The sequence below is a fragment of the Amblyomma mixtum genome, chromosome 6, assembly GCF_055824585.1.
Source record: "Amblyomma mixtum isolate Tamu chromosome 6, ASM5582458v1, whole genome shotgun sequence".
NCBI lineage: Eukaryota > Metazoa > Arthropoda > Arachnida > Ixodida > Ixodidae > Amblyomma > Amblyomma mixtum.
Window position 1 is genome coordinate 117,555,046 of NC_143017.1, and position 25,716 is coordinate 117,580,761.

Below are 25,716 nucleotides of genomic sequence, written 5' to 3' on the forward strand. Positions count from 1 at the left end.
TATCAGGGCATCCTGGCAAGATCTTACCGGTGAACATTGTAATGCTGCATTTCTTACACGCTCAAGGAAATTTTGTATTGAGAGCCGTTGCCTTTGTGTCTTACTAGCGAAAACGAGCGAACATCATTTATTAAGTGCCCTAAGCGTGACGTGTGCCAGAAACTATGCAGCACCGCTTGTTGCTGTCGATTGGCAGCGGCGGCTCTGTGCACCGCGCTGCAGAGACTGCAGCTAGAGAACCGCAGTGCACGCAATTAGGCGGAAGGCGGGCTTAAATTTTGCTCGCGTGCATGCGTGTGTGCTTTAGAGGAACGCGTTTCCTTCCTCTTCTTTTGTTTACGAGTGTCGACAAACCCCGCTTCTTTTTGCCCACTTACGTGAAAACGAAAGGTTGCCGTTCACGCTCTACACACTTAGTGCCTCGTCGACCGCCTTTTCTCAATTTTCCTGTGCGTGTGTGTGTGCGCGTGGTTTTTTTTCCCTTTCAGCCGTGGGCGAGAGCGTTTCTTTATCAACTGCTACCGCCTCCTCGTTCTTTCTTTTTTTTTTTTTTTCAAATCTTACGAAATGTGCTTTCTCTACGGATTCTATACTATCATTCTCGAGCCCCAGGTTGTGTTCGTGACTGTATGTTTGCCTGGAAAGCGCGTTTCACAATGTGATTGATCGTACTTCTCATGAAGCCGGAGGGAGTTGGGGGAGGGGGTCGATGAATTCTAGTTTCCCCGTGCGCGCGCGCTTCGCCCGAAGGCTGGCTCCGGTACTGAGTCGCGTACTCGATTTAAGGCGGCAGAGAAAGTCTATTGATTTCGCACAGACGCCAGCGGCAAATAAGCAGGATTGCTCTCCCCTTGCCCCTACGAGAGTGGAGTATCGTAGTTCGTTTGCGGTTTTAGTGAGTTATCTTCTAGGAGCCAGAATCTTCTTTTATATGCTCAATCGCCCTTTTGTTCCAGTACAGCTTTCCCCGCTCTCGTGAAACTAGTCCGCTTTGTGTAGCACGCAGATAGTTTCACTTGTGATCATTGCTAACGTGCTCCTCTCTTCTCAGGTGTGTTTCACCTCGTGTATGCGTGCGGCCGTGTGTGTATGGGGGGAAACAGAGTCGTTGTATGTATTTTTAAACGGAAAAGAAGTCACCGGGCTTGAAAGGAAAACGGTCTTCCTATTTTCGAATTGGTTTCCAGCTCAGTAAATAAATTTCCTGTTGCCGATGTGCCGTTCCCATTACTTCCTTTCTGGAACTCCTGCATGTGCAGTCGCTCGCATGCTTAACCCGAACGCACTTTCAGCTCCTTTCTTCCCAAAGCTATCGATTCGGGCTGTCGTTTTTGGCCCAACTCGGTTGCATAAGGCGAGTATAGTGGCGCATCTTACGTTCTTTGGGCTAAGTTTGTCAGCCGCAGCGCTTAGTTGTGCCTTTATATAGGCACCGCTATTTCGGAAGCGGCTGATGGCTGTCTCTCTCTATTTGCATACCTGGCCCAAAAAAGACTCTCGCGTACGTATATATAGTCCTGCGTAGGCAGACGACCTCCGCGGTGGCAGCATTTGCGTGCCGCGCTACACTCGGTATATGTCTGGACTGCGACCGTTATGTTCAGCTCCTTGTTTACAAGCGTGGAAAAGGCCACTGGGGAGCAGGAACTGTTCTACTGTGTGGCAGGGGCTGACATTTGTAGACGCAGTGCAGCAGGCGCGGTTCGTGAATTTTGCGCAAACAGCGCGGGTCGTCAGGCTTTCTTGGGCGCCCAGCGCGCGCTGAGGAATAGTCCCGTCTGCTGCCCCCCTGACACTGCTCTTCCCTGCCAGCATCCCTCTATTCGCTGATGGCCTTGATTCTTCTCTCTCTCTCATCACTCCCCGTGCTAGCGTGTTGCTTTTCTGTTGCGCACCGCTGCTCCTCGGCAAAGAGTGCGGTATATGGCCGCCGGTTCCTCGGCGTGGTCACGCTATTCTGTCTGCCCCCCCCCCCCCCCCCCCCTATGTCCTCCCTTTCTCTCCTCTCTCCCCTTGCTGCTCGCGACTGGCTGGCCCCATTGGCTCCCAAAATAAACGTCGATCGGTGCCGGCGTGGCCACTGCGTGGTGGTGTTATAAACTTCGGCACTCGGAAGAACATGGCGTCGTTTGTGCGGTTCACGCCTTTATACGACGCACATACGAAAAGATATGGGGAAAAGTGTACGTTTCGTTATTCTTTTCGAAGTATTCAACGGAAACTGAAGGAGGTGAAATCAGCCGGAGCGGCTGCTGCAGTAGCAGCTGCGAAAATAGCCGCAGTCGCCGCTTTGCGTCGCGATTGACTGCCCGCTGGCGCCTCCAGGAAAACGCAGGCCGATAGGTTTGCACGGCAGTGCGAGAACGCTGCAGCTCGTTGATAGTCGCCAGCGTCGCTATCCAAACGGCCGCACTTATATATATATATATATATATATATATATATATATATATATATATATATATATATATATATATATATATAAGATGCGAAATTGAGAAACGCTTCGTTTATTGGGAGTCGACGTTTCGGACAGAGCCTGTCCTTTTTCAAGACATATATATATATATATATATATATATATATGTATATATGTATATATATGTATATATATATATATATATATATATATATATATATATATATATATATATATATATATATATACATATATATATATATATATATATAATATTTAATCAGTTGCCTTGAAGATTTTGTTATCCCTTATATATATATATATATCTCCAGCTGCTCTAACTGAATCCTCGTGAATCGGCATGCGAGTTTTCTGTGTGGTGTCGTTCACTTAGGTGTAACCCACAGTATACTTATCATTGGGTAGCGCATGAAAGTGCAGGAGTAACTACAGCGCAGCGGTTTTGATTTGTATGGATTTTACCTGTTTTGATATTTCCTCGATCTTTGCGACTCCGGTGCCGCGCTTCAGCCTCGACTGAAGCCTCGAAGCCGTAGTAGGACTTCGGTTCAATGTCCACCACCAGGGATTATGTAACGTTCTGTGAACCTCCTCGCTTTTCCTTTCTTCTCCCCCCCCCCTCTCTCTCTCTCTCTCTCTCATGAAGAGAGATCAGGGCTAGAACGGCATGCCTGAGTGTAGCGCTTCCTGTTTTTCCTGTCTGCGCCCGTTGGGTAACTTTTCTTGCGTAACTGCGACAGGGTTATGAAAGCAACTTGAAAACCACCTGTTGTGGAAGCCCTCGATCGTTCATATCGCGCTGAAAACAGGCAACAGAAAACTTCGGGGTCTTCTTAACGAAATGCGAAAGCATTTCGGTTGCCAGCTATGGTGTCTGCAATGAGCGTTTGATGTTCTTCTTGAAAGTTTCCTGGCAAACCCCTCTTGGAACCGGCTCCAATGAGTGCATGAATGTATTGCATGAGTCATTACCTTCTAGATTGTTCGTTTGGTTTTGGTTTTTGGGGGTTTAACGTCCCAAAGCGACTAAGGCTATGAGAGACGCCGTAGTGAAGGGCTCCGGAAATTTCGACCGCCTGGTGTTATTGTTCGATTACCTTCCATTAGGTTATCATGTTGGATATTACTAATCCGACCCACTAATTCACCTTCATTTATTTTCTGGGTTGGGCCCACTTCCGAAATTTTGGGGCCGTCATATTTTGAAATTTGCCGGTGCGCTATGGCTGGTCCACCGGTGGTCACGTGGTGTTGATGACGTCACGACCCTCTCAATCGCATTCATAGATCCAGGGGAGTCCTCACATCACTAGTGCCACCGGTGGGGCTTGTGAGAGCCAGGTTGCTCTCTCCGAGCTCCGTAACGCTCATGCGTAGCGCCACGGTGGGTGGGTGGCAATTGAATTGAGTTCCGAAACCGTGGGCGGTTTGCTCAAATTCCGTCGGCAGGTTGTGATGGCATCCCAAGGTCACGTGACCTCTCTGGACCAATCGGGAAATTTATTGAGAGAGAAGCCGGAAGTTTTTTGTGAGACGACCACCTCAACACTGTCGCATTAGCAGACTCGTTGAGTAAGCGGAGTAGGAGACATTAGCGCAAATTACGCTTTGGCGCTCGTGTGGTTAACACATTCGCCAAATGTCAACACAGCAGCGTCATAGCAGCCACGAAGAAGACCACAAAAGAACCCCCTGCTAACTTTCGATGGGGAAGCTAGCGGAAAGTCGATCTGGCGGGCGTATGTGTACACACCTTCCGTTCGCGACGGGAGCTATACTGGGCTCAAGCCGTTCACACGTGGGCTTTTCGGTCACGCCACTTGTAAAAGTCCCCACAGGCCACGCGTGTATTTAAGTAAAAGTCCCCACAGGGCACGCGTGTATTTAAATCAGGGCCTTTGATAAGGCCGAATCCAAATGTGGCATTCAGATGAACCAGCCAGCGCTGCTCAAAACATGGCTGTGGTAGAAAAGGAAAAGTTGTAGGGCGCTATACTCATCGTTTACCGCCGAACTCATGCCCGACGCATAGAACCCGGCCGCGGCGGCCGCGTTTCGATGTAGGCGAAACGCAAAAAGCGCCCATGGGCTGTGCGATGTCATTGCGCGTTAAAGGTCCCTACGTTGTCGAAATTAATTCCGAAGACCTCCACTACGGCAACTCTCTCTCCTTTTTTTTTTCATTCCCTCCTTTATCCCTTCCTTTACGGTGCGGTTCGGGTGTCCATCCAGATATGTGAGACAGTTACTGCGTCATTTCATTTCCTCAAGAACATTTTTTTCTCTGGCTCGTCTGTCTGCCACTCGCAGCCTTAAGGTCGCTACAAACATTGGTCAACAGTTCTCGTGAGCTGCGTGAATTCGTGTCCCGGTCGTAAATGGTTGTGGAGGGAACCCGAGACATCCAGCCGACGGTGGCTTTGCGTGCGTGAACTGTTGTCCTCAGGTTGTCGATGCTAGCTTGTGCGTAAATTTACTTACAGGGACCGGTGTATTACTTACGTGGCGCAATGTGAGAGAGTGGACGACAGTCTCGATATTCAAGAAGGCAGCTCGACCTCAGAAAGACGCAGTGTAAACGCTGATACGAAGCAAATACAATGTAATCATCTTATTTCGATATCGCATTATTCGAACTTGTGGTTTGTTAGAGCTCACGACTTTCTTCCGATAAACATCAAACGTTATTAATAAGTACCACGCACAATGCGAACAAATTTTTGGTTCCCTTCCAGTTTCGACTGCGTCAGCAAGATAGCGTTCTGGGCTGCAAATTTTTTGCATTTTTGCTATTTTTTTTTACTTTGTTCACTGGACATGCCTTCTTTGGACAGTGCTGAACGTGTCTCTTGGTTGCCTTAGGATCTCAAACAACAATCCGATCGGTCATGTGCGTGCTTTCACAAGCCGTATATTGCGGCCGGTGTCATCGTCGGCGTGTATACTGCTGCAGCTGGTTGTTGCGTAGTGATCCTAAACGGCACAGAGGGGATTCAAAGGTTGCTGCTTTGTAAGGTTGCCGCTAGTAGCGAGTGCCATGTGGCTCTTACTCCAGACTTGGATGCATGAAAATTTCCCGGCCTCGAGGAGTCTCTATCTAATGCCTTTGTTCAATATCTACGCACATTTGGTTACAACAACTTCATCGGGAAACTAGTTTAAACTGTGCCAACACCTGTTCTTCTATCCCCTTATGACCCCCACCATTTCCGTTTACCAGGCGTATAACGTTTGATCTCATTCTTAAAAAGAAGGAAAAAAAAAGACCTTAATGAATCAAGGATTCTTCTCTCGTGCTTACCTGATGTACATCGGGCCCGTCTTGTCCAACGCACGTAGAAACGCACGTGCACCTTTTCCTGCATTTGGACCTTTTCAACAGCACGACGCAATCAACTAATTGCTGCGTGGCAGGTTGCAAAGTAACGCTATCGTCTTCCAGGGGCGCCGTGGTAGAGGCTTCCGGAATAATTCAGGCCACCGAGTGCCGTTCACCTATCTGCACGCGGGGATTTCCCTTTGTATGTGTGCATTTGCTGGATGCAAACGTTCTTTGCAGGAATTAAGGGGAAGTGTTGTTATGCACTGTACTCTCCCTTTCCACCCGTACCCTCCTAATCTCCTCTCCCACCGATACACAGAAGCGGCTGCAGCCTGAGACGCGTAATACTATTCTGAAGTTTGGTTTATGTGGTTTAACTTCCCAAAGAGACTCAGGCTATGAAAAAGGCAGTAGTGAAGGGCTCCGGAAATTTAGACCACCTGGGGTTTTTTAACGTGCACTGAGATCGCGCAGTACACGGGCCTCTAGAATTTCGCCTCCATCGAAATTCAACCGCCGCGGCCGGGATCGAACCCGCGTCTTTCGGGTTAGCAACCGAGCACCATAACCACTCAGCCACCGCGGCGGCCTACTGTTCTGAAGCGGCACACGTAAAAATGCATAGCTTGAATCTGAAGCACTATACTCGTATAGCTGCCTAGCCTGCTGTTGGGCTGTTTTCTTCAATTTGAGTACGGCTTCCTTTTGAAAAGTTCTGGTTCCTATACTAGTCTGAAGTTGTGCTAGTTAAAGGGTCGTATGAAATGCGTTGCAGCAGGTGTGCCGCAAAAGATTGCAAATGTATGTATATCAAGGGAAACAGGGAAAAATTAGCTCGAAATCCAGAGGAATGCAAGTCGCTCCTTAGTACATGTTTCCACCGTCGCTATCGTTTCCAGCGCGACGCGTGAATAATAGAGGTTTCGCCGATAGGCGAGCCAACATGATGGTCGCGCTCGGCTTCTAAGCGGCTTCCAGAGCGCGCTTAGTCGCGAAGATAGCTGCCAGAACTTCGAGCCTTAGCCTGTCCCGTCCTGCATTCTTAATGAGCAGCCGGCTTCTCATTTCAGCTGAATAAACTTGCTGACGTTCGAGGATCGGGAACAGGAAGCGAGGGAAAATAACAAATTAAGGGATGTCGAGTGGCTGCGCTGACTTTTTTTTTTTTACCCGAAAAAAAAAAAAGCAGAATTGATTTTTGTCCTTCGCGGTATCCACTTCTCTTTTGTGCCCTTTCGCACACATTGTTCGTTTCGGTCTGCATTTCTTTATACATCACTTCAAAGCCTTTGCCCAGCTTCCGTCTATAGAGTTTTGTTTCTGGTAGGGGTTCATGCCGAATGCGGCGGAAGAAGCCTTTTTTGTATTTCTTCCCTCTTTTGGCGCGCTTTATGCTTCACTTGGCTTCAGCGTCCCTCACGATTACCGCTTTGCTGAGTCAGCTGTACCGTAGGCTTCTCACCTGTCCTGAGCTCTCCATTTCCGCCACAGCTAACAGTGAAAAAAAGAAAAAGAAAAAAAAAACAACCGAAAGGAAGTAAACCGAGGTATTGTATAGCTTTTGCAGAAGCGGAAGTTGTAATATGATCGTTCATTTGGTTTTTATGTTTTATTTTCGTTGCCAGAATGATGTAGGCAGCTTTATTGGTGCGATTCCCGTGGCAATCGGCTGTGGTTGCGAACCGCATCCAGCATTGTTTTTTGAACGGGCGGGTTGGATGCCTGGCCGCGCTGAGGCTGCCTGCGGTTTTCTTTTTTTTTTTTCGGGGGGGGGGGGGGGGGGGTGGGCGGTGGTAAAAAAAAAAATGGGGACAGAAACTGTTCAGGAGCGTAGGAGTTTGTGGAGTCCCTTGTCGTATATTTGGAAAGCAAACCGGCCTATATGTTGGTGCACTTGTCTTGCAACTGCGCTTTGTCTAGGCGGCTGTGCGCGGGCCGTGCTTTAGAAATAACGCTTGAAACAGCGCATTTTCACAGAACGCGTTGTTCTGCTGTAGATTGGATCAGCGGGACATTTGGACGTTTCACAGAACTCGTTATACGCGCAAAGTAGTCTTGTATCGCCACGCGCGCCCTCACGTCTGCCAGCTTTGGCAACGCATGTCGTGGAAGGCTGTTCTTTGGTTTCAATCTTTATTGCTCTTCGGTGTAACATTCTCCCGTCTCACTTTGTCGACGTTGGCATGCCATTCGTTTTGTTTGCTTCTTTTTGCCTCTGTATGCGGGGTTCTACACCGATGACAATGGGGGAAGGGTGCAAAGACCTTTCGCAGTGCTCCTGGCACGCAGAGGTTCAACGCGGGGCGTTTTTTTGTGTTTGTTTTTAAATACTGACATTTTTTGCGCGTTCCGCCCACCACAGGTCCCCCACCCTGACAGTACCGGCTCCGTGCTCGTAAAGTGGAAGCGACGCTGCGCCTGAGGCCTACCAGTACGAGTGAGTGTGCTCACACTTTGAATCAACTTCACCTCAGCGTTCGTTGCTGAGTGAGTGTTAGTGTTTCTACCAGGCTATGGATCACGGTGGACATCCGTTCTTTCTATTTTTTTGTTTGCTCCGCGGCGCCTTCTTTGCACAGCCAGCTAGTAGCCTTGTGCCTTCTCTCTCGGAGAAGCAGTAGTAGTTTTGTTTGTACGCATATCCGTCATCTTGTTAACTGCTGCGTGAATCTATACTTATGTTAGTTATTTTATTCCTCCCTTTCGCAAATCACATGTCTAGCTTTTTTTTTTCCACGCGCGAATTCAATTTTAGGGACATCTGCAACACTAAGGCTTCCACCCACTTGTCAGCTTTGCATTTCTGTATTTGTAACGCCTACTTCGCAACTATTTCCGTATTGGCATCACAAAGCTCAACACCAAGGAAGATGCGCTGTTAAACATCAAGCACGGGTAGATTGCAAATGGCCTAAATTGCCGCTTTAATTTTCTTAACGCGGCGAGATCTGAGCTTTTTATCAATTCGTTAACTGTTTAATACATTTATGTTGTTGCGTGCCCTTACAGTGCTTTTCATGTAATTTTCTTGTTTTCTTTTTGTTTTAATTATGATGGTGCTTGGTAGCTACAAGATCGGCTTCGATGTTTTCTGTCTAAGTGCACTGTGAACGGCTTATACTGTGGGAATCCTGGCTTTGCGCCGTCGCCTTTGCGCGGCTGTGCCGGCCGCCCGCGTTGTTTCTCCTCTTTCCCTTGCTCCCGCCTCAGGCGGTGGAGAGGCGGCTGGGTGACTAATCACTGTCATTTAGCCACAGCTCCGCCCCGGCTCCCCAAGGGCCTTTGCCATTGGCGCCTTTTGGCGGGAATTCGGGACCCCGCTTTGGGCGGCCGCGCGCCGCGCGACCGTCCGAGCGGGGCCCAGAGAGAGAGAGATCCCTCCGAGACAGCGAAAGGTGCGTACGTTACTGTTTGTCCCTGCCGGCCTTTGCCGCTCGGACCAGTGCTTACTCGAGCTCGCCCGCACGTGTCCTCTGACCTGCAGCGGTTCGAGCCTGTCCAGCGGGGTCCAGCGACCTCAGACAGGCGTACCTTGCGTTGATTGCCCACTCTCTCTCGCAACCGGCCCAACGGTCGACACGAGAGAGAGATCACAGCACTGCCGCGGGGACATTCTCCTGCAGCGGCGTGCTAGCGGCGCATATTGCTCGAGTCGCTTCGTGCGCGCAGCGGAGCCTTGCTCCTCGCGCGCCCCCGGGACGGGGTGACGATTGAGTGTGTGTGTACTGCTGAAGGACGACGTGAATAAACGTCTCCTTTGTGAACTTGGAGGCCTATTTCTTTGCGGCGAATCGCTCTCCTCCCAGCGGAGGTTGAGTGCACCGCATCGGTGTCCCAGTGTGTGTGTGGTGACGGCTGATCGGGGCCCTTGGCTCGCGCGAAGCTCGAACCCGCGGTGGGTGGTGGCCTTTGTCCACGTAGAAACCCACAACTGGCGCCCAACGTGCTAAGTCATTGGCGCTTACGCCTTTGATGGCACATTAGCCGAGCAGGTCGCCTTGACGATCACGCTTGCGCACCGTGTCTATCACACCCAGCGCGGCACTCGGCAGCTACATGTCGGCTCCCTACGGAGTTGTAGCGTCGTTTGATCCGCTGGCTGCTGTTCCTTCGAATAGCTAGACACCGTGGTTGGCCGCGGCCCCCATTGGGGTTTACGGTGACACAACCCAAAATGTTGACCACGTGGCTCCCATTGGAGCTGTATCGGAAGCACCCTGCGGTGCATCCGCTGGTCACATGCCTCAGCTGTGCGCGCTTTCCGCCCAGTGCGAAAGCAGTTCGTGTCACGTTGCCGCAACCGGCAGTTTCGAACAGCAGCAGCCGTGCCCCGCGAGCAGTCAATTCTGCTCTGGGAACGGCGAGGCGCTGGCCCGGTTCCCTGTGGAAACCACGCCGCTCATCGAACTAGGAGCCTTGCCTCCCTCGTTCGTGCAGCCCGCCCAAGCCTCCACTGAGGCAGGGGTGCAGTGCGCTCAGTTGGCTGATGCGGCTCCGCGAGCCTGCGGGTCGGCTGGCGCTCTGGGCTCTCCTGATACAGCATTACGACTTTTCCGTGCAGTGTCGAAAGGGGAGCACAAACGTGGTAGCTGACGCGCTATCCCGTGCCCCACTCGCCAGCGGCGCCTTGACGCCTGTAGGCGGAGGGGGCGAAACAGCGGACGAGCCGCCGGGCGGCAAGGAGGGGGAGCCCGCAAACGGGTTAACCCATTCCGCTAACCAGGCAAGCAGCGCTTCGCAAAGCGGACGAGAGGCAAAGCTCTTCGTGAGCGCCTCGGAGGTGCCGATGCGAACGGAAATTTTGGCTGCAAACCTGAGTGGGGACGAGACCATGCTCCCCTCTGGGATGACTGGAATCGTTTTCAGCCGTAAGAGCTACTGAAAGCCCAGCAAAATGACCCCTTTTGTCGCGAGGTGAGCGACGGTCTCAGGGAGACGGAGCGCCGTGACGCTACTTGTATTCTAGCGGGCGCAGGGGGGCAGAAGCCAGCGTGTGTCGCGGCGAACCCCGGGGATTCATATTTGCTGGACAATGACGGGCTCGTGCTGAAATACATAGCCACCGATGACGAGTCCATCGACCCGTTCAAGGTGGTTATCCCCAAAAGTCTGAGAGGTGCACTGTTGAGATTCTCTCATGACGAACCACTGGCCGGTCATCTGAGTGGCTCCAAAGTTTTTGCAAAACTGAGTCAATCGGTGACGTGGCCCGGCATGAAGCGTGACATTTTCCGCTATTGCCGTTCCTGCCATGTCTGTCAAGCGGTGAAGTCACGGGGCGGCAAGCCGCCTGGAATGATGAAACCAATTGACAGTGTGCGTCCGTGGCAGATGGCCACCTGCGATTTGATGGGGCCTTTCCCCAGGAGCAAGCAGGGGTTCATAGACCTGAAGGCCTACGCGTCACGGTCTGACGAGCTTGCGCCGGTACCCATTGGTATCAAAGGCAAGCGCAAAGGCACAACTGGTGCTGCGGAACGCAAGCGTACGGAGCACCGGTACAATCTGAGGCGACGGTCACCGGTGTGATTTATGCCGGACGGCGGACTTTTCCGCAACCGAAGGCACGCAGCCTCAGCTAGCTGGCGAGCTTTCTCGTCAGGCCCTACCCAGGTGAAGCACGGTTTGTTATTTTTTTTGTTGTTGTTTTTGCAGCATGCTCAGTTCCAGCCTTGTGTGTGTATCAGTTTATTTATTTGTTTTGTTTAGTCAGTTTTTAGCCACTTTCGTTTCCAGCTTGTTCGTCGGTTTTCGTTCTAACGTACCGAGATGTACATAGGTAACATGCGTCTGCGTTGGCGTTCAGTTTTTTTTAACCAGACTTGTACATATGTATACTTCAGCCGCTCTCTCTTGCGCTTATCTTTTGAAGCGCAGAGTTTGTCGTTTGTACGGCGCCTTTTCTCATTTCCGGCCCGACTGTGGGTGGTTGGCTCGTTAAGGAGCCGTGTGTCGCGGTGCGAGTTTTGTGCGGCCCGTATGGAGGGGAAGTTGGCGGGGCGTTTGGGGCGATGGGGGGGCGGAAAGTGCACCCTTTGACCCTCGCCGCGGCGCCTCTGGACGCTTCTGATGAGGGGGATCGTTGTCGCCGACCAGCGTCCGCGTACGTGCCGGTGTATGCGTGGTTGTGGCTGTGACTGTGTGCGCGCGTAACCATGAGCCAAGGCGACGCCTGTGAGTTGTGCCGTTGTGTCCTTCTGCGTGAGCGCGAGGATGAGAAGGACCCCTCGCTGTGGACAAGGTTACACATCTGGACGCCGCCGAACGTCCTCGCCTGTTTCAGCCGGCGTGAAAGGGGTGCAATAACTTTCTTGTGCCCGAACGTGATGTCGTGTCCAAGGGCGCGAGGTCAGTGCTCTGCCGCGGCCCCGTCGTCATCAACGCACCCTACATCAACGGAAAGAAGACCGCCATCAGTCGTCGGCCCTCCCAACCTGTTCCAACTTGAAGTCTGCGAGCGGTGAGTCGCCGACAGGCCCACTGGGCCGCGCCACCGAACTTTGAGGCTGGCATCCACCTGTAACATAGTTGTACAGTTGTATTCACATCTTCTTGTGTACCGTGTATATAATCTGCAAGCTGTTTTGATTTACTGAAGCGTATGCAAGTGTGGTTTGCCTTGTTTTTCCTTTGTTTTTTTTTACATTGTTCTGGCTGGAACTGAAGTGTAGCTAGTTTTTTTTGTGTATTCATTTCTTTATTTTGGAACTGAAGTGTAGTTTTTTTGTGCATTGATTTCTTTATTTTTGGCCGCGTGCTTTGCCGATGGGTAGGAGGGCATTTAAGGAGAGGGGGATGTGGGAATCCTGGCTTTGCGCCGTCGCCTTTGCGCGGCTGTGCCGGCCGCCCGCGTTGTTTCTCCTCTTTCCCTTGCTCCCGCCTCAGGCGGTGGAGAGGCGGCTGGGTGACTAATAACTGTCATTTAGCCACAGCTCCGCCCCGGCTCCCCAAGGGCCTTTGCCATTGGCGCCTTTTGGCGGGAATTCGGGACCCCGCTTTGGGCGGCCGCGCGCCGCGCGACCGTCCGAGCGGGGCCCAGAGAGAGAGAGATCCCTCCGAGACAGCGAAAGGTGCGTACGTTACTGTTTGTCCCTGCCGGCCTTTGCCGCTCGGACCAGTGCTTACTCGAGCTCGCCCGCACGTGTCCTCTGACCTGCAGCGGCTCGAGCCTGTCCAGCGGGGTCCAGCGACCTCAGACAGGCGTACCTTGCGTTGATTGCCCACTCTCTCTCGCAACCGGCCCAACGGTCGACACGAGAGAGAGAGCACAGCACTGCCGCGGGGACATTCTCCTGCAGCGGCGTGCTAGCGGCGCATATTGCTCGAGTCGCTTCGTGCGCGCAGCGGAGCCTTGCTCCTCGCGCGCCCCCGGGACGGGGTGACGATTGAGTGTGTGTGTACTGCTGAAGGACGACGTGAATAAACGTCTCCTTTGTGAACTTGGAGGCCTATTTCTTTGCGGCGAATCGCTCTCCTCCCAGCGGAGGTTGAGTGCACCGCATCGGTGTCCCAGTGTGTGTGTGGTGACGGCTGATCGGGGCCCTTGGCTCGCGCGAAGCTCGAACCCGCGGTGGGTGGTGGCCTTTGTCCACGTAGAAACCCACAATACACAACAGGAACGTTTGTTTCATGCCTTCTGTGCGACCTCGCGCCATCCGCATAGTTGGTACAATAATGCCTGTTCAAGGCGTGCTTTTTCAATCCAGAAACTCGACCAGACTTGAAACAACTCAATGGCCTCACAGTCCTCCGACAGCTTATGTTGTTCATGTCCACGTTTAAGGTGTTGAAAGGCAGCGCCCCACATCCGTGTCGTTTCTGTCCCTATCTTGAGTCCTCGTCTTGTTGGCGCTCGAATTCTTTCCATTTGAGTAATGTACAAACTGACCTAACAAGTAACGCGTTTGGATCATATATTCGGTGCATTTAGCTTAGCTTCGTTGTGCTGCTGCGACATTTACTTGGGCTTCACGATTGCTCTGAAAGCCTCGTGTCTTTTTACGCTGCATTGTTGTTTTTTTTCGTTAATTTTTTCCCTTTGCGTCGTCGTCATGGCCGTGTCCTCAGCGGGGGCTTTCCTTTCCTTCGAGGTGTTGACGCCCTCCCGCACGTTCGATGGAAGGCTTGGCTCTTTCTTTTTTTCTTTTTTCTCCTGCTGTCGTTCCGTGGAAAACACAATCAATTGTCGGCGTTGCCGCGTTGCTCGCGACATCTTGGCTGGAGGAACTTTCGTGGCTCGCCACGTATGTTCTACTTTTGACTCGTTTATTGTTCTCCTATGCTCTGGAGATTTACGAGCCGAAGAGGCAATTTAGTCTGCCAAGTGCGTGTCTGAGTTCTGTCGCACTGTGTTAGTGCCGTTTTTTCAAAGCTGTTTACCATGCCAATCTGTCGGGAAGCCAGTGTACAAATACATTTTCAACCCTCTACGGCAGGCTAAACATTGTGGTGTTTTTTTTTTTACTTAATCATAAAATTACGTTAACAGTGATTGTTCAGGATGTGCCGAAGTTGCAAAACACGTTTTCCCTGTATAACTCCGCGAAAAAAAAAAAGTTGTCTCGTTTACGCCTGCTTCTGTTCCACGGAGTCTTATCTGCTGCAGAGTGTCATGATTGGCCCCTCTGGTGATTAGCCTCTGTTCTTACTAGAAAGCGTCCGTCACCCGATATGATGGATGAGTCACTGTCTGAAGGGGCTCTAAGCAAGATTTTCTCTGTTACCTCTTCTTCGCAATTAGTCCATGAAAGTCAACCCAGTCAACCAAGATAACAATGAGACTGAGCCCGGGAGAACAATGTCTTTTTCGCACCCTCATACCGCCGCATTACTGCACCCGCTTCCAGACTAATCCAGACCACGTCACCACAAACTGCACATTGTCAGGGGCGGCACTTCCCAGTCCGCTACTTTTATAGCTCAGGCACATTTCAGCTCAAAACCTGAAACAACAACAACTACAACAAAATTAGTTGGGACACTTGAGCGCCACTTTAAATACATTACGCGAAAGCGTTTATGGCAGAATTGGCAGTATACCACGGTAGGCAGGTGGCAGCTGCACTGAATTTGGCAGCAGTAGGCAGAGAGCAGCCTCTAAATGCATTTTATTTAAATGAATCTACAACTCGAGGGCGTTCTAATGGCGGAATTTTATTGATTTATTTCTTTTGCGTGCCAAATAAACTCTGCAGCTCACGAGCCGCACCGTGTATCGGAAGTCTCCGGATCAATTTCGATCACATAGGTTTTTTTGCATATCGTTAAGCAGTGCTCCGTGTCTTCAGCTTATCGTGAAGCTCTCGAAACGGAACGCAGATTTCGGGGAGCGTTCGGGCCCGTCCCCGTGGCTGTTTTCTTTCGCTCGACTGTGAAGTATGGAGTCGAGAAAGCGGCCGGCCTGGCTTCGTGACTCGCGGGAGCGCGGTACGTGCGCAGCTGTCTCGCTCTGCGAGGTCGCTGGCGTGTGTTTACCACTGGAGAAAGTCCCGAATATCGTGATCTCATTGTTCGCGGTCTTGTTGCGTAAGCTGGAGCTTTGTCTTTTTTCTTTCTTTAGAAGCACGCGTGAGCACTTTCTTGTATGTAATAGGCTATTCGTTTCGACTAGCGTGAAACGCTTGGAAGAGGGTTCTAAGAAGGCGGCAGTAAAGAGCGACAAGGGTGCGACGTTCATTGCGAACGAAATGTTTATTTTTATGTATATTGGCGCGCTGGAAACAAAAACTACCTGGAGGGCTGATCCGGTTGGCCTGTAGGTCTTCTCTCACGAACGCGGAGAAGACTGCGTGGTTATGGATATATGACATGCTAGTAATGCAATAGTATTAAGGTTGTTGTAAGGTCGTCGCTTGCACCCGCTTGTACGCGTTTCTTTTGCTTGTGTTTTTTTTATACAGTTACGCCCCGAGCCGCTTCGCCGGGATGCCGGGCGTCCCGGGCAGGGAGGAAACTTTTGTCTTTTGTATGCTGTTTGGGTTTCTGTTTCGTAGCAGCGGTACCCCCGAGCCGCGTCGGCGGGGTGCCGCGTGTCTTCGGGGGCGGAACTTTTGTTTGTCTGTTGTTTGTCGTGCGGAGCGGGCCCCCTGGACGGACCGCGCGTTCATCACCCGCATTTTGAGATGTTTGTTTCCGCGGGCGAACTCGCACTTCGCGTGGAGGGAGCATTGAGTGTGCAACTGGTTTAGTTGGGTCTCGTTCTAGCACCGACATGTAAGGCGTCGTGTGTCCCCGTAGACGGCGCCGCTTCGCGCATGTGCGGGGCTCCGGACGCCTTCGACAGACCACACCTCGCACATCTGTTAGGTGCCTGGGTTTGCGTTGTTTTTCTTTGCCGTGTGTCGCAGCCACTGGTCATAAATTTGCGCTTCTCCGCGGGGATGGGTATCCTAACCTTGCGGACCAAGGCCCAGACGCGCTGGCGCCCAGCCCCGTCCGCGGTACATGGATTCCCCGAAACCGGGGGAAAGCGTCCTCGGTAATATGAGAGCGCTGAACGAATACATGTTTTTGTGGAAGCCCAGCCACGGCCGCAAGCTCTGAGCGGGCGGCAGTTGAGGTCGGAGCTGGGTAGGAGACGGACTTCCTCCCGCATGCTCGCTTAGGACGACGGATTGTCTTAAGTCCAGGGGCGGCCCAGCTCGGTTATTCTTTTCAATGCTGCTGTCATCATTATAACTGTACTGTACCTTTTTATTGCAATCAAGTGTTAATTAAATAAGTGTTCTCAGTTAATCCGGCGGACTCGAGAGGTTCTTTGGGCGAAGCAGGGAAACGGGACCTACTAAGAAGAAAGAAGAATTTACAAGCAACAACGAGTGAAGAACAAGAGTGAACAAAACAAACAGCACAACATCATAATTGTTTTACTGGCGCAGCCTGCGACAGGATCGCCGTTTCCTGTCAGACTTCGGCGAACATCAGGCTTTTCGAGGACGAAGACGATCGGGCCGACGGACCGTGCCTGAGAAACGTCTCCGCCGGAAAGAGGACAGCAGCTGAAGAATTATCACAGCATAGTGGCCAATGGACCGAGCCAGCTGTGCTTGCCGTGCCGACGGACCGGCATATGGACCGCTGAACTACTAGCGACGCAGCAACAAGAGGCGTCCAGCACTGCGGCCAACGGACCGAGCCAGCGGTACTGAGCGCTTCAAGGTTCAAGGGAAAAACAGATCAGCGCTGAGTGACTGACGACGCAGCAGCCGTCGACTCCCAGCGCAGCGGTCGACGGACGGAACAACCGGCTCTGAGTGTGTGTCGACGGACCGACACATTGGCGCTGACGGACTAGCGTTACAGCAGCCGCTGAGTTCCGGCTCGACGGACAACGGATTGAGCCAGTGGTGCCATTAAACCACAAGAGGCACATCAGCCGCTGACGGACTAGCGGTGTGCTGTCGCGTTCGCCCTGCCTCACATCGAGAGCGACAACGGAGAGCAGCGAGAGCTACGGGCGGCAGGGGACGGAGACTGTGCCTAAATTCGACCGGAGGGAGAGACGCAAGATCAACAGACGCGGGTGTCTCGGGGACGACAGGGCATGCAATTCCTGTAGGAAGGTGAGTGGTCTTTCTGCTGGTCCTCGGAAACCACTGACGCGGAGTTGAGGCGTTAAGGCGAGTCACAGGTCCTTTGTATGATCCTACGTAGCGGTGCAGTGGTTGCGAAAATGAATACAGATGAAAGTGGTAGTAACACCACAGAGTCTAGCACAGATCAATTGACGGGGACAGAAAGTGGGATGGGAGTAGCGAAGGGGGCAGGTAATTCATCAGATTCGGATGTGGCCATGCGGCGGCTGGAGATGGAGATGGAATTGGAGTTGAGAAAAACTACGCTGCTTATCGAGCGAGAGAGAACCCGGCAGTTGGAGCTGCAAACCGGTTCAGCACAGGGCTCGCAAGCGGGCGGGCGGCAAACGCGCGAAGAGACGCTTGCATATTTTGCTAAGCGTCTAAAGAGTTTGCTGACCCAGATTCCAAAAGATCCAGAAGTGCCGGTATGGCTTGAGGGGATCGAGGGCATTTTTCGCTCCTATAAGGTGCCGGACGAGGTTAAAAGCCATTTACTTTTGCCTCTTGTAAGTGGGCGGATCCCACACCTGTTCTCCAAGCTCTCTACCGGAGAGCTCGACAGCTACGATCAGGTCAAAAAGACAATTTTGTCCGAGCTCCGTCTGTCCCCAGGTGACTACCTCAGGCAGTTCCGCAACGCCGTGCCGGCGCCAAACGAGACCTGGCAACACTTCGCGTCGAGAATTGAGAGCTACTATGCTTTTTACATGTCGGCACGGGGAATCAAAACGATCGAGGACCTCACTGCGCTGAATGTGGCAGACCAGATAAAGCAGGCGTTGAGCACCGAGGCATACAAATATGTCAAGCGTGAGGAAGGAGACAGCTGGGTTAAGCCTCACGAAGTAGCGAAGCTAGTGGAGGCGTTCGAGGACTGTGAGGGAAAAGGATCGGGAAAGAGGCAAACATTCGCTGCCGAAAGCCCCTCCGGGGTCCACAAACCATCGTGTCCGCAAAATTCCGCCCCAGCTTCCCGGGAAAAGTCGCCTGCTTCGAAATCCTTGGCATGCTTCATTTGCAACGGCCCACATTTTGCGCGGTCATGTCCTATGAACCAGGGAGCTGGCAGTACGCAGCAGAAAAGCGTGAACAGGGTAGCGCAGGCTGATTATAACGTCACTGACAGCTGTAGCGGCGGAGCTACGGATACTGCCGAGCAGAGAGCTAACGTTGATGTTCAGTCCGATGCGGAGACACCCAGGACAGAAGAACTAAATTCGCCAAAGTACGTTAACTTGAAATGCGGCGACGTGGTTGTGAGAGCGCTAATCGACACGGGCGCCGAAATCACAGTGATCAAAGAGGGCGCTATACCTAGCAACCTGACGGAGGATGTTGGCAACATCACGCTTGTTGCCGCGTTTGGTACTAAAGTAGTAGCAAAACTAGCTCGGGTACCACTTGTCTTAACAGCAGGTGACAGTCGGCAGGTGAGAGGAGCTGCACAGCTGCTATGCGCCGTAACGAAGGAGCTGGCGTCGAAAGACGCAGACTGCTTGCTCTCCAAAGGGGCTTGGCACCTGCTTGAACGGACACGAAGCAGCGCTTGCAGAATGCCCGACAATAGAAGTAAGGTGGCGAACACCTTAGATGCAGGCAGCGGGCAGGTCGAAGAGTCTCCGTCGTCGGAGAACATCGAGACAGATCTGAGTACAGATGAGGTACGCGTAGCGGTAAACGGGACGCTCGCCGAGGAAACGAGACCGCCACAGAATCGGGTATCCTGCGAGGCGCAGCGATTGAACCAAAGCCTGTCAGATGCTTTGCCTGTGGTGACTAGAACCAAAAACAAGAGCCGCCATCGCCACCTGTGGTTTCCGAGGGCTGGTATAGGGACCACTTCAGTGGTTGTTGTCATGTAAGATGCATCTGCACGGTGCCATGTTATACGCCTTGCATGTGGCGACTACCTTTTTGTATCACGTAACACGGCACAGCATAGTTTTTTTGAAACAGTTGCATTCTGAGCATTGGGGTAGAGTTGACGACGACCTTTAGTATGTTACTTATCGTGTGCAACAACCAGTGAGGTTGTTGCAACGATCTTAGAAGGGGCGTGTAAGGTCGTCGCTTGCACCCGCTTGTACGCGTTTCTTTTGCTTGTGTTTTTTTTATACAGTTACGCCCCGAGCCGCTTCGCCGGGATGCCGGGCGTCCCGGGCAGGGAGGAAACTTTTGTCTTTTGTATGCTGTTTGGGTTTCTGTTTCGTAGCAGCGGTACCCCCGAGCCGCGTCGGCGGGGTGCCGCGTGTCTTCGGGGGCGGAACTTTTGTTTGTCTGTTGTTTGTCGTGCGGAGCGGGCCCCCTGGACGGACCGCGCGTTCATCACCCGCATTTTGAGATGTTTGTTTCCGCGGGCGAACTCGCACTTCGCGTGGAGGGAGCATTGAGTGTGCAACTGGTTTAGTTGGGTCTCGTTCTAGCACCGACATGTAAGGCGTCGTGTGTCCCCGTAGACGGCGCCGCTTCGCGCATGTGCGGGGCTCCGGACGCCTTCGACAGACCACACCTCGCACATCTGTTAGGTGCCTGGGTTTGCGTTGTTTTTCTTTGCCGTGTGTCGCAGCCACTGGTCATAAATTTGCGCTTCTCCGCGGGGATGGGTATCCTAACCTTGCGGACCAAGGCCCAGACGCGCTGGCGCCCAGCCCCGTCCGCGGTACATGGATTCCCCGAAACCGGGGGAAAGCGTCCTCGGTAATATGAGAGCGCTGAACGAATACATGTTTTTGTGGAAGCCCAGCCACGGCCGCAAGCTCTGAGCGGGCGGCAGTTGAGGTCGGAGCTGGGTAGGAGACGGACTTCCTCCCGCATGCTCGCTTAGGACGACGGATTGTCTTAAGTCCAGGGGCGGCCCAGCTCGGTTATTCTTTTCAATGCTGCTGTCATCATTATAACTGTACTGTACCTTTTTATTGCAATCAAGTGTTAATTAAATAAGTGTTCTCAGTTAATCCGGCGGACTCGAGAGGTTCTTTGGGCGAAGCAGGGAAACGGGACCTACTAAGAAGAAAGAAGAATTTACAAGCAACAACGAGTGAAGAACAAGAGTGAACAAAACAAACAGCACAACATCATAATTGTTTTACTGTTGTCATGCCACAGAAAAATCTCTGGCTTCTCTGTCCCTGACTGGTCGACAGAGGTCGCGTCGATACCTTGCGACGTCATCGCAAGTTCCCCACGGTTGTCCGCCGTCGCCGAATTCAATGTAATTCCTACCTGGCCACCTCGGCGCTGCGCATGGGCCTTACGGGAGCTCGGGAACATTAAACTGGTTCTCACAAGCCCCACCAGTGGCTGTGTTTGAAGCAGCCACCTGCTGGGGCGATGGCGCACCGCTGCGTCAGGTGTGGACTCTCCGCGATCTATAAATGCGATTGAAAAGGTCTTGACGTCAAAACTACGTGACCACCAGTGGAACAATCATATGACACTGCCAGATTTGACAGTCTGAGGACCCCCAAAACTTGGAAGTCAGCCCGCCCTCAAAAATTCCAAAGGACCCCCAAAATTTGGAAATAGGCCCACCGCAGAAAATGGAATAAGATGGATTAGTGGGTCACATTAGTATAATCCTGTATAATAATTTAATGGAATGTACTCGAACACTCTAGCTGATCGCTCATCCATACCATAGAAGGACAATGGGATTGGTTCAAACCAGAGTTTTGGCGGGAAATTCGCAAGAACAACATTAGGCACTCAATGTGGGCACCTTAGCAGGCAGCGTAAACGCTGTAGTATTGTCTTCTGTACGAATGTTTTTAAGAAGGCCCCCACGTTTTTCTCTCCATCTCCCTGCTTACTGCGAAAAAAGCGAAATTTATTTTTTCGGGAAGGCGCTAACCAGAGGCTTCCGTGCGGCGCGGAAGGCCGTGAGCTGTCATGAATTATTGAAGTACGGGCACCCGGCGAGCGTTCATAAAAGTAAAAGGGGAGGGCGAACATGCGGGGAGTGGTGTTTCGCTAAGCTAAATGAGCGGAGAAGAGGGGGAGTAGTACAACACAGTTCATGCATGCATTCTGTCCATGAAGTAAAGCGAAATCTCCATTCATCATTCGTATCTTCATTCGTAATTGTCCCAGTACCGTTTTCTCTCAAAAGCGAACTAAAACGAAGTTTCGGAAACATAGTGTGAGGTTCAGTTTCCTATAAACGCATTCAACATCAAAATGTAATGTGCAGTTTAACTGGCAGAGGAATGGGAGCACTTAATGATTCTTGGGCCGCCGCTAGCCGTTCCAGAGCTCATGGCGTATTCTGCAGTCTGTCTCGCGTAACGTAAAAATAAACGAAGTCAGCACTCCGTGCTCACGTGATCGCCTGTGATCAACCAAGACGGAACATTTTTCTTGTTAGCCAGGTGCCCATGAGATTGTGGTTAGGGTGGGCCTGGGAGTGGACCTTTTTAGACCCTAAAAGAAATGGGCGAATAGTGGGCGGGGCAGCCCAGCGTTTCTTTGTCTTCTTAAGCCCCTAGATCAAAGAGTTTGGTAGGATACCTCCTCGTTGTCGTCTTTCTCAGCCAATGAAATGCGTCAGCTTTGGAGGCCTGACAGCGACTGCGATATCTCGCGCTGGACAGGAGAAAGCTTTCGTGATGAGACATCGCTTCGGCCTTTCTTTTTCCTTATTTTGTGTGTGCACCTTGCCGACGCGCCCCAAATCTTGCGTGCACATCCTGGAAGATCTACCGATTAGAAATTGCGTATAAAGTAGCGTTCTTAATGCCTCCAAGATTACGTGTCAACCAGCTTCAGAGACAACTGTCCAGCCCGCGACTGCGTGTTGCTTGGCACGCTCGCTCTATGCGGCTCGAACAGCCAAGCAGGAAGCCAGCACGTCGAAGCGGGCGGTCTAGCTTTCCCCGCCGCCGTTAGGGCGTTCTTCCGTGCCACATTCCCTCCCAGACCTGTGTGGGGCCTCCGCTCCAGACGACAGTGAAAAGAAGAAATATTGCCGCAGGGGGAGAAGGAAAGGAGGGGGGGGTTCCGCGCAGCGCCTGTGTGACGTCATGGCGGCGGCATTCTCGGCCCCGCAACCTGTCTGGGCGGCCAGACCCCCGCCGCTGACCGGGGCGGCCGGGTCAAGAGTGAACGCAGAACTCTCTCGCGCCATCCCGACTACAGTGCACTAGAAGGGGGCAGTGGGCTCACTCGCCGGCACATGCTATGTGGAGCGGTGGCTCCGCGAACGTCGACGATATGTGCTTCTCCGAGAGGCCGAGCGGCGGCGCTGGTGTCGGCTTCAATGTAGCAGATGGCAACAGCAGCGGCCCGCGCGCTCATTTCCCTCAGTTACCTCAGCTCCGCGCAGCTGCGTTTGTTTGCGGTGGACGTCGTCGCGTGGGTTTTTTCGTGCAGTGTTTTTGGCGAGCACAGCATGACGTTATAAGTGTGCTTTTGCAGGGACTGGGCTGTGCCGCGACATCGGCAAAAACACTGTTACGCGCCTGGGTGCCAAACGGGCTACGTTTATGTCAAGGGTGAACCGAAATTTTCTTTGTTTGGCGTCTTGAAGGATGAAAACAGGCGGCAAGAGTGGGAGAAGAACCTCCACAGAGCCCCTGGACGACACGAGCGCAGTATGCGAGCTCCATTTCGAGCCGCGTTATAATGGATTATGTACACGTAATCCAAGGCAAAGAGGTGAGGATAGCACGCGTGGAGCCGATTCTGCGCGCCGATGCCGTGCCATCCAGCCGACATACGTTACTAAGAAGCCGACACTGCCCGTGTGATAATGCTGCGGCTGTGCAGTCTTCTCGCACCGAGGACTCAGTTGATACGCAAGAAAACAGCTTCGATCACCAAGTCCTTTCGCGAACAAGCCGTCAAAAATACCCACCAGCGTGTACGTCTTCCGCTTGCGATGTTTTAAATCAGTTTTATTTCAATTTAGAAATGCCATCAGTATGCTGGAGCAAACATAGTTTTTCCGGCCACGCCGATGTCGTGTACTGCACGGCCGTGTTGACCTCCAATGCAGAAGTGCTCTCCGAGAAGGTCGGTTACAGTTCCCATGCTCCTTCCCTCACAGCAAAAATTACTAGTTTTTATGTTGTCACACGTCTGCATTTTTATGTGAAAGGAATTAAGAGCGACAAGGCAGGAGAGCGGCCGAGGGCCAAACAGCTCGAGTTGAGCCGTTGCACAAGATGCTGCGTGACTCATTGGCCGGCTGTTGAACTTCACTTATTTGAAATAAAAGCTTCGTGTAAGCAACAAACAGCCCTGTTATCTTTATTTTATTTACTCTTATATTGCTGTAGACAAGCATGTCACGATTGTAACTGCATGGTTGTTAACAAATGCAGAAGTATACTGTCACACGTGAAACAACGTAAGTTAAACAGTGAAATATTTAAGCTATATATGCAATTTCATTTTGGCAAACCAACCTCATAGCATGCCTGCTTTTCTTTTTGAGCTTGACTAGGAGGTATGACTACCAGACATAATCTTCATACAAAATTATATTGGGTTAGTGCAACACGATATGAAACGGTATATTTCATCTCCCACACTATAATTCAAGATTTCTACTATATATTTTTTAATGGTTGCTTGATAATTTGGAACATTTTAAGGCCCTTTCTGCACAAGCAAAATCCGTCGGCGACGCCTTATTTGGTTAAAATGCCTCGCGGTTAGGATAAGCAGCAAGCCGATCGAGTTGCCCTCGTCCTTTTACGCAAGTTACTAAGGTGGGAAATATCATGTGGCCTAAAAAAATGCTCTGATTGCTAAGGAAATGTAAAGACTCTCAAGTGTTTTAAAATTAAAGTCAACAAGTCTGTCGACGGCTTGAATTGAAATAAACAGAACCGCCAGGAAATGAGAGCTCCAGGCAAAGTTCCCATTGAAGTTGCCTGTGGCGCCACCTCTCGGATGCGACGCTGACTGCGTCAGAGGAGTGGGTGAGTAAGCCCACTGCCCCCTTCTAGTGCACTGTATCCCGACGACGGGACGGGATGCGAGAGAGAGTGGGCACAGCCCACCTGTCGTGTTGTATTGTACTGCGCCTTCCGCGCGCTGGGACAGCGCCTTCCTTTTGCGGTTGGCTCGCGAGCACCAATTTGCTTGGCTAAGTGCTTATCGTCTCTCGTTTCGCGATGTGCCAGCATATTGCCGAGATCGAGAGGACGTGGTGTTGCAGTCCCTTACTCTCATTCGCTTTCTTACTACAGGTCGCTACTCGTCCTCTATATGCCTGTACAAATTCTTCGGATGGAACACACACGAGGAGGCGCTGTCTTGATGGCTCCATGCATGGTGGGATTCAACGTATACACTGGCGCGAATGGCTCGGCATCAAGAATGGATTTGCTTTGGCTTTTTTTTTTTTTTAACTCGGCAGCCGCAAACATGCCCACGTTTCTGCAAATGCCAGCATAGATCGAGGGAACGCGTGCGTAATAGTAGTAATGCTAATAAGACGTTTTGTTTTTCGTCAAGAACGATGCGGCATGCTCTGAGAAGAAGCTGGAATTACTGCTTGACAAACTCTCCCCCCCCCCCCCCTCCCCTCCTCCTGAGTAAAATATGTACAGTCGTCAGTAAATATTAGAGGGAACGACAATTTTTCACAAAATTGTGAATCTGCTGGTTATTTTTCCACCAAATTCGAGCATGACTCTTCTGTATTATACGTCTACGGGAAAACTACTTAGAAAATCGAGCAACTGTGCTTGCAATCGATTGATGAATCGATAGATGAATGCTAAAACTTCGTTCCCTCTCGTACTGCTCACGACTGTGCATAGCTGCACTGGATTCCAAATAAGCACAGAGTATTTGCAGAACCAAAATAGCCATGCAGTTGCACAGAAAATGCAGCTCGCAACAGGTCAGAGAGTAATCAGGGTGTTAGTACCACGGCCGGTTTGAAGCCGTCCTTCTGACGGCGCCTCAGCACACAGTCTCCTCCTTCTCCAAAACGTGATCGATCGAGAAGGCTTCCCTCTTCGCTGTGACCCCCACTTCGTTGGAGTGAAAATTCGCGACGCCTAAAACACCTCGGGGCGACGAGGACGTCGCTCGTTGACGCGACGGCGGCCTTGGGTTCCGGCTCTGTTTTCTTGCTTTCCTCATAATCTAGTCACGCGCCGGCTCTCCATTCGGTGAAGTCTTCTCCTCTGCTGCGCTGCGTAGCCAGTGTTTGCTTATAGACCCGATCTCATCCATACGCTCCCGGCCCGATAGCGGAGTGAGGTCGACGGCGAGGTGCTGAGCCTGCAAGGTGCCGCCGCGAATGGCCCTCCGGTTATTATCTCCAGCACGCGCTTTCATTACAGCGACACTTAAAATCTTATCTTCTATATGTCCCCATGGAATAAGCCCTTAATGCGCTGATGAGGCATCCGATAGGTCTT

The 25,716-nt window shown here is 51.7% G+C and overlaps 1 protein-coding gene across 5 annotated transcripts in view; it reads left to right on the forward strand.

Moving 5' to 3' along the window:
• Window positions 1–25,716, forward strand: part of LOC149340165 (galactosylceramide sulfotransferase-like) — a 161,351-nt gene that overhangs the window by 40,547 nt on the left and 95,088 nt on the right. For 2 of the 5 annotated variants that reach the window (XM_089548912.1, XM_089548917.1), the window contains exon 2: window positions 8,125–8,199. The exons of 1 other annotated variant lie outside the window; for it this stretch is intronic. The gene's annotated coding sequence lies outside the window, so the exon portion shown is untranslated. Of the gene's footprint in view, window positions 1–8,124; window positions 8,250–25,716 lie in introns of all 5 variants that reach the window. 2 more of the 5 variants (XM_089548914.1, XM_089548913.1) reach the window with 2 other exon arrangements.